Source organism: Capricornis sumatraensis, chromosome X (genome assembly GCF_032405125.1).
Source record: "Capricornis sumatraensis isolate serow.1 chromosome X, serow.2, whole genome shotgun sequence".
NCBI lineage: Eukaryota > Metazoa > Chordata > Mammalia > Artiodactyla > Bovidae > Capricornis > Capricornis sumatraensis.
This window is the reverse complement of record NC_091092.1, coordinates 115682074-115691773: the sequence shown is the minus strand read 5'-3', so window position 1 is coordinate 115691773 and position 9700 is coordinate 115682074. Positions and strand designations below refer to the sequence as shown.

The 9700-nt window shown below is 36.9% G+C and overlaps 1 non-coding gene across 1 annotated transcript; it reads right to left on the bottom strand.

Moving 5' to 3' along the window:
- Nucleotides 1-8507: 8507 nt before the first annotated feature.
- On the bottom strand, nt 8508-8579 carry TRNAF-GAA (transfer RNA phenylalanine (anticodon GAA)). Its single transcript has one exon. It is a non-coding gene; the product is annotated as a tRNA-Phe (tRNA).
- Between the last annotated feature and the right edge of the window lie 1121 nt (nt 8580-9700).

Sequence of the window (9700 nt, the reverse complement as noted above, 5' to 3'; positions counted from 1 at the left end):
TTGGATTGAGAAATGTTATGTTTCTGATTTTTAGAATTATAATAGTAGTAAATCATCCAGACTCTTGTAAAACGAGCTAATTTGATTCTGTGAAAACTTTTCTTCTTTAAGATTATTTTTCCTGCTTAATTGAGATATAATTGACAAGCAAAACTTGTATATATTTAAGCTGTACAACTTGAGGTTTTGATAGATGTATATATTATGAAGTGATTACCATGTTTAAGCTAATCAACATATGTATCACCTCATATAGCTATCTTTATTTTTTGTGGTCAGAACATTAAGGATTTACTCTCAGAGACTTTGAAGTATACAATACAATATTGTTAACTGTAGTCACCATATTGTACATTAAATCTCCAGAACTTATTCATACTATGTAAGTGAAACTTTATACACTGACTTTATCTACGCATCCCTGCTCCCAGCCTCTAGAAACTACAATTCTACTCTCTGCTTCCGTGAGTGTGACCTTTTCAGATTCCAAATATACATGAGATCAGATCATATTTGTCTTTCTGTGCCTGGCTTCTCTCCCTTAGCATAATGCCCTCAAGAGTTCATTCATGTTGTAAAAAACTAAAAGATTTCCTTCTTTTTAAAGGCTGAATAATATTCTCTCTGTATGAATGTGTGTATCTCACATTTTTTTTTATTTAATTTTAAAATCTTTAATTCTTACATGTGTTATTTATTGATGTACACTTAAAACCATGCTTTTTCTAAGAAAGTTTTAAAATGATACAAATGTATTTTTATGAAAAGCAGTACATGTTTATATATATATATTTTAAAAAAACTGGGCAAACATTTAGCAATATGGAAGAAAGCCAAAATCAGTATAACTACTTATGATTGATACAATCAATACTGTATGCTGTGATGTAGTTTTTTCCAGTCATCTTTCTTTTATCTATATTCATATTATTCATAATAAGAATCATGCTATCTATGCAACAGTGTGTTCTTTTTCCTCTCAATATTTTATTGTGACTGTTTTTCCAAGTGATTCACTTCAAGAATTATTTGTGAAAGCTGCATAATATTTCATCTTATAGGTACTCCCTATAATTTAATAGTTCTTATTAGTAATCAGAAACATAATACTTTATTAAGTTTTTCTTTACATAAATCTTTATCTGGATTTAAGACTAAGTTGATGTGTTAGTTACCTGTTATACCATAATAGATTACCACAAATATAGCAGTTTAAAACAACCCAAGTGTATTATCACATAACTTCTGTGTGTCAAAAGTCTAGGCACAGAATAGCTGGGTTCTCTGCTGAGGGTCTCATATGACTGAAATCAAGGTATCAGCTGGGTTGAATGCATCTGAGATTTGAGATCCTCTTCCAAGTTCATGTGGCTGTTGGCGGAGTTCAGCTCTTTGTGGTTGTAGGACTGAGGGTCTCAGCTCCTAGAGGCTGTAGCCTCTATGTACATATGGTTCTCTCGACTGCATGGCAGTTTCTTCTTCAAGACCAGTAAGAAAACATCTCTGCTGCTTCATATTTCTAACATATTTCATCTGTGACCTCTAGACTCTTTTGAAAAGAGTCACCTGATTGGGGCAGGCCCACCAAGGGTAATCTCTCTTTGATTAACTTAAAATTGACTGATTATTTTTTTTTACAATTGCAAAATATTTTCACTTTTGCCATATAACATAGCCTAATTATATGAGTGTTATCCCATCACTTTTATAGGCCTTACCTCAAAGTGGGGGGATTCTATAGGGTATGAGCAACAGGAGGTAGGAATCTTGGAGGGCCCTCACAGAATTTTTACTACTGCAGACAGATTTCATTTCTCTAATTCTATGTAAATGCTTTCTTTATCATGCTTTGTTCCTATGTATTCTGATATCTGGTGCAGTGTTGTATATATTTTTCATTGATAAGTTTTATCAATCTTTGTGGGTATACTGTATGATTCAACTAGTCTAGAATTAAAATGCTTTTTGGTATCTTGCGAGGCAAGGTCTACTTAATTCATCTTATTTTTTCTAAATTTCTCTCGTTTATTCTTCCATTCAAATTTTAGTCTTAATTTTTCAAAAAACAAAATAAAAACTCCATGTGGAAAAATTTGACTTTTTTGGGTCAATATTGATAAACTGGTCAATATTTTCATCTTGGAGAACATTAGTTTTCTCCATTTGTAGTGGAAGCCTTTTAAAAATGTTTTTATAATCATAACCTATAAATATGAAAATTCTGCATTTCTTTTTCTAACATTTATAGCTATTGTTCTTGCTTTCTGCTTCATTTCACTGCCTCAGACTTCTAGATAAAAGCTAAGTGATAACATTGACTACCCTTGCCAGTGTTATTCTAGTCTTATAAAGTTTGTTAAATTTCTTATATTCTAGTATTTTATTTTGTCAAATATGTAAGCTTTTTTATATTTTTTACAACCATAATCATGATCTTCTGTTACTTGTAACACTGTGTTCCTTGAAAGTTTAAAAATACTCATCTGTGTTATTTTCAATAGACAGAAAATTTGGGAGTGTATGCTTTAATCATATCTAGAATTTTTAAATGATTTTTATTTGATTCATATTTTTCTTTTGTTTAGTAAATTATGGAAATTTACATTCCCAGAAAGCCACCTGCTCTGTAATATTTTTAAATTTACTAAAATTCAAGGTTTTCTAAATGTTTTCTGTCAGTGTATATTTTATACTCTCTTTTTCACTATTATTGGACCCATTTTCTCAGTAGATTATATAGAAATTTAGTCAATTCTTTGTAACGCAAATCTGCTGATGAACCTTAGTTCCTTAAGCGCCATTGGCTTCCCACCCTTTGGAAGATATGGTCCAGACATTGCGAGAATTGAAAAAGCCCTTTCCTTACAAAATCCTTCTATTAAGTTTTCAGTCAAGTGGAGCCACCCAGTTGGTGTGGCAGTTAGTTCACAGTAACTGCAGCCACTATTCCAGTCTGTTAGTTTGCAGGATGTTCCATAGTGTTTAAGCTGAGTTACTCTATGGCAGCATACGCTGGTGTGGAATTCTCAGGATAATTTTTAAATAAGGAACACATGCGTTTTGGACAGTTATTTGACAACTGACCATTCTTTATGATTTGCAGGAGAATCTGTCAAGAATTATATAGCTGAAGACTTTGTTCTCACTTTGGCCTCTTAGATTATGAGTTAATTTTTGATGATCAGTATTGAAGAATGGTTGGAGAAGGAAATGGCAACCGACACCAGTATTCTTGTCTGGAGAATTCCAAGGACAGAGGAATCTGGTGGGCTACAGTCCATGGGATCCCAAAGAGATGGACACGACTGTGCGACAAACTTACACTTTCACTTTCATTCTGTTTAAGAGATCCGGGTTAGCTTTCTGGGTTGGGAATATCCCCTGGAGAAGGAAATGGTAACCCACTCCAGTATTCTTGCCTGGAGAATCCCATGGACAGAGCAGCCTGGTGGGCTACAGTCCATGGGGTCGCAAGAGTTGGACATGACTTAGCGACTACACCACCACCACCACCACCACCACCACCATTGAAGAGTGGTTATAAGATCTGAAACCATAATATTCCCTTGTTAGCCAGACTCTATAGGAATGAATGATCTTCTGGTTAGGATTGTTTTAGACAAAGAAACAACAGCAATAACAACAGCAAAACCCCAGAAATGTATCTGGGCCAATTTGTAAAAAAAAAAAAAAAAAATTACTCAAGTTACTTAAAAGTTATTTTTGATTATCTGAACATGTACCCCTCTCCACTCCCCAACTTGTATTGAGTAGATTGTCAGATATATAGAGTTTAGTTTTCCCCACTGGAAATTTGACAAATGCATCATGTATTCTTTTTGTTCTCCTGTCCCTGTAATCTACTGCCCATTACTTTTAAAGCCTTTCCCCCCTGGCCTCAAGTCAGCCCAAATGTGAACGTCATCTGAGAATATTTTCATTGACTTCTTCAGACAGCTTTGAGCACTTTCTGTAGACTTGAGAATTCTTCTCTTAAAATACTTATTCTTTTGCTATAATTGTTGATTCTCATATTTTTCTTCTATGTGATCCTTGGCCACAGTGACCATTTCCTAATGATTTTGTATCCTTACTACTTATAACAGCATTTGAAACACAGTTTAGTTTAGTTCCTCAGTCATGTCCAACTCTTTGTGACCCCATGAACTGCAGCATGCCAAGCTTCCCTTCCATCACCAACTCTTGGAGCTTGCTCAAACTCATGTCCATTGAGTCGATTATGCCATCCAACCATCTCATCATCTGTCGTCTCCTTCTCCTCCTGCCTTCAGTCTTTCCCAGCATCAGAGTCTTTTCCAGTGAGTCAGTGCTTCACATCAGGTAGCTGAAGTATTGGAGTTTCAGCTTCAGCATCAGTCCTTCCAATGAATATTCAAGACTGATTTCCTTTAGGATTGACTGGTTTGATCTCCTTGCATTCCAAGGGACTCTGAAGAGTCTTATCCAACACCAGAATTCAAAAACATCAATTCTTCTGTGCTCAGCCTTTTTTATAGTCCAACTCTACATCCATACATGACTACTGGAAAAACCATAGCCTTGACTAGACAGACCTTTGTCAGCAAAGTAATGTCTCTGCTGTTTAGAATGATGTCTAGGTTGGTCTTAACTTTTCTTCCAAGGAGCAAGCTTCTTTTAATTTCATGGCTGCAGTCACCATCTGCAGTGATTTTGGAGCCCAAGAAAACAAAGTCTCTCATTGTTTCCATTATTTCTCCATCTATTTGCCATGTAGTGATGGGACCGGATGCCATGATCTTCATTTTTTGAATGCTGAGTTTTAAGGCAGATTTTTCAGTCTCCTCTTTCCCTTTCATCAAGAGGCTTTTTAGTTCTTCTTCATTTTCTGCCATTAGGGTGGTGTCATCTGCATATTTGAGGTTATTGATATATCTCCTGGCAATCTTGATTCCAGCTCGTGCTTCATTCAGCCCAGCATTTCGCATCATGTACACTGCATGTAAGTTAAATAAGCAAGGTGACAATATACAGCCTTGAGGTACTCCTTTCCCAGTTTGGAACTTGTCTGTTGTTCCATGTCCTGTTCTAACTGTTGCTTCTTGACCTGCATACAGATTTCTCAGGAGCAGGTCAGGTGATCTGGTATTTCCATCTGTTTAAGTATTTTCCACAGTTTGTTGTGATCTACACAGTCAAAGGCGTTGGTGTAATTAGTAAAGCAGAAGTAGATGTTTTCCTGGAATTTTCTTGCTTTTTCTATGATCCAACAGATGTGGGCAATTTGATCTCTGGTTCATCTGCCTTTTCTAAATCCAGCTTGAACATCTGGAAGTTCATGGTTCACGTATTATTGAAGCCTGGCTTGGAGGATTTTGAGCATTATTTTGCTAGGGTGTGAGATGAGCGCAATTGTGCAGTAGTTTGAACATTCTTTGGTATTGCACTTCTTTGCGACTGGAATGAAAACTGACCTTTTCCAGTCCTGTGGCCACTGCTGAGTTTTCCAAATTTGCTGGCATATTGAGTGCAGCACTTTCACAGCATCATCTTTCAGGATTTGAAATAACTCAACTGGAATTCTTTCACCTCCACTAGCTTTGTTCATAGTGATGCTTCCTAAGGCCCACTTGACTTCACATTCCAGGATGTCTTGCTCTAGATGAGTAATCATACCATTGTGGTTATCTGGGTCATGAAGATCTTTTTTGTATAATTCTTCTGTGTATTCTTGCCACCTCTTCTTAATATCTTCTGCTTCTCTTAGGTCCATACCATTTCTGTCCTTTATTGAGCCCTTCTTTGCATGAAATATTCCCTTGGCATCTCTAATTTTCTTGAAGAGATATCCAGTCTTTCCCATTCTCATTTTCCTCTATTTCTTTGCTTTGATCGCGGAGGAAGGCTTTCTTATCTCTCTTTGCTATTCTTTGGAACTCTGCATTCAAATGGATATATCTTTCCTTTTCTCCTTTTCTTTTAACTTCTTTTCTTTTCTCAGCTATTATTAAGGCCTCCTCAGATAACCATTTTGCCTTTTGCATTTCTTTTTCTTGGGGATGATCTTGATCACTGCCTCCTGTACAATGTCATGTCCATAGTTCTTCAGGCTGTCTGTCTATCAGATCTAATTCCTGGAATCTATTTGTCACTTTCACTGTATAATCATTAGGGATTTGATTTAGGTCATGTCTGAATGTTCTATTGGTTTTCCCTACTTTCTTCAATTTAAGTGAATTTGGCAATAAGGAGTTCATGATCTGAGCCACAGTCAGCTCCTGGTCTCATTTTTGCTGACTGTATAGAACTTCTAACTTTTATTATAACTAGAACTAACTTTTAGGTAGACTGTAAGAGTGTCTGTTGATCCTCTGCACAGGGACTCTTTCCAGAATTTTAAATCTATTCCCATATTTAAATTGTACATTTGATAGAATACTTTATCTGTGCCATGCAGATATAGATACTTAAATTTTGACTTGAGTGGGAAAAAAGGGTATAATCTTGAGTTTAATAAGACAAGAACTTCACGAACTAAATAAAATATAATGGAACATCTTTGGAATATAAATAATTACTATATAGCAGCCAGGAATGGAGAGAAAAGAGAGAAAAAGTGCTAGTGTTTAAAATTTCTACAATTAAATGTCAGTGTTAAACACCATAAAAACAATTGTTTTATTTACAGGTTGTAAAATTTTGAAGGTAGGTATTTACTACCTCAGTTTGTTGGGGGATAAATAGATCTAACATTAAATAAAATGAAAGGAAATAGATATGACCTATATTTATATGTACGTTTTTGAGATGAGAAAAAGGACACTTGTAGAGTACAAGTAACTTGCTTAACCCAACACAATAAAACTCTTAATCCAGTTCATCCCCATACTAAAACCAACTCATTTGCTTTATGATGTCTTGAGTAAGACAAATGAGTATAACTTCCCTCTCTTTTTCTTCTGAACTGTATTTTCTTTCTCTTCTGCCTATAAGAGTAGTTGTCCCAGCTTCTCCAGACTAATGTAGCCTCCCTTCTAGATTTACTTCCCTCCTCTGGCTCTGATTCTCTTTGCTTTGGTTTACGTATAGGTCTTAGTCTTCCCTATTCTCAACTATAGTTATCCTTCAACTTCTTTATTCTCAACTAGGGATGAATTCCACATCCTACCATTAAGAAACAAGCAAATGAAGCTGATTTTGCTCCTTAAATTTTTGTTTTTTTCTCCTTAAAATTTCTGATTATACCCCTATTTGTCTAATTACGAGACTGGCTAATATCACCAGCAGTATCTTAATTTTCAAACACTTGCCTGTTTTTGATCCTTACAATACATAAGCTCTGCTGATTGTGTGCTTAAATGCTCTTCTTTGCTTCATTGACCTATAGACTTCTGATTCACATTCTCTTTACTACTTTTTCTCACTTCTTTTCGCTTTTGATTTCCTATGCCTGTATCATCAATATTTGTAGTTTCACTGTTGAAAGTAGAAGCTTTCTTCCTCATTTGTATTTGGTCTGTATTTTCTTCCTGTTTTTCCTAATCCTTGTCTTTCACATCAGCTATAGTTGCAACATTGTTATCTTTCATCACTCTACTGGGCTTCTGGCTAACATATTTAATTGCACACAGGACATTTCTAATAGGAGATTCCCCAGGGAATTTGAAATCTACATGCCCCAAATATAATTTCATGTATTTCTTCAGCCTGATTACCCAAAATGTCTTCTCTGTTTCTTTATATTGATAAATCATATCATAATAGACCTTGTTCCTCAAACTATACTGCCTCAGGTCCACTTCTGAAGCTTCTTTTTAACATCACTTCCTTTAATAATCACTAAGCCATGGAATTGAAAAACGCTTACTTCTTGGACCAAAGTTGTGACCAACTTAGATAGCATATTCAAAAGCAGAGATATTACTTTGCCGACTAAGGTCCATCTAGTCAAGGCTATGGTTTTTCCAGTGGTCATGTATCGATGTGAGAGTTGAACTGTGAAGAAAGCTGAGCGCCGAAGAATTGATGCTTTTTTGAACTGTGGTGTTGGAGAAGACTCTTGAGAGTCCCTTGGACTGCAAGGAGATCCAACCAGTCCATTCTAAAGGAGATCAGTCCTGGGTGTTCATTGGAAGGACTGATGCTAAAGCTGAAGCTCCAGTACTTTGGCCACCTCATGTGAAGAGTTGACTCAGTGGAAAAGATCCTGATGCAGAAGGGGATGACAGAGGATGAGATGGCTGGATGGTATCACTGACTCGATGGACATGAGTTTGAGTAAGTTCCAGGAGTTGGTGAGGGACAGGGAGGCCTTGCGAGCTGCGATTTATGGAGTCACAAAGAGACGGATACGACTGAGTGACTGAGCTGCACTGAACTGAAGCTCTAGTGAAAGTGAAAGTGAATCTACTCAGTCGTGTCTTGACTCTTTGCGACCCCATGGACTGTAGCCTACCAGGCTCCTCTCTCCATGGGATTTTCCAGGCAAGAATACTGGAGTGGGTTGCCATTTCCTTCTCCAGGGGATCTTCCCAACCCAGGGATTGAACCCGGGTCTCCCACATTTCAGGCGGACGCTTTAACCTCTGAGCCACCAGGGAAGCCCGAACTGAAGCTCTATTTATTCTCAAATCTATTCTGTTCTCCCACTATTCATTCCTACTGCATTAAGGTTAATCTTGTTTATCTTTCTGAAACACTGCCTGTTTAACAGTTTCCTCTGCCTATAAACTATGGTTTCTAAAACTGTTCAGATTATTTACCTATAAGCATCCAATGACTCTTCATTGTATATACTGCAAAGAATCTTTTGTTGTTTAGCCGCTAAGTCATATCCTACTCTTTTGCAACCCATGGACTATATAGCCCACCAGGCTCCTCTGTTCATGAGATTCTCCAGGCAAGAATACTGGAGAATTCCATTTCTCCAGTGTTGGTTGCCATTTCCTTCTCCAGGGGATCTTCCTGAGCCAGAGACTGAACCTGCATCTCTTGGTCTTCGACATTGGCATGCAGGTTCTTTACCACTGAGCTACTGGGGAAGCCCCGCAAAGAATCTTAGGAGTGTGTGAAAGGAGGCAGGTCAGAATATTGGGTGAATCATCTTGTGTATTCTGAGGTATGTGTGTGTATATGACCCATATTTATGAGTGTGCTTTTGAGATGAGAAAAAGGAGACTTGTTTTCATGATTTGCTATATACTGTTTTCATGATTTAAAAAAAAGCTAAAGTAAAGCTGCATGAAATGTTACTGGATGATGAAGTTAGAATATAAGTGGAAAACATTGTAGGGGGTGTCGTGGAAAAGTCCCAAGTTTTTATCTAGCATAGTTTGCTATTAAGAACCCTACATTCACATTTTTAACCTCTGTCCCTTATAGCCCTCAGCTTGTAGTCTATTTACACTTTATTCCTAAAACTTGCCATATCACATCCTCACTTGTAATAGTTTCCTATTGCTGATGTCACCAGTTACTACACATTTAGCAACTTGAAACAACTCCAGATTTTAACGTTGCAGTTCTGATGGTCAGAGTCCAAAATGCATTGGACTCACTTGACTAAAATCAAGGTGATGGCATGCCTGAATATCTCTTGGAGGATCCAGGAGAGAATCTGTTTCCTGACCTTTTCTACCTTCTAGAGGCCACGAAAATTCCTGGGTACATGTGCTGTTCCTCCATCTTCAAAGTGCATCACTCCAGTCTCTGACCTTTGCTT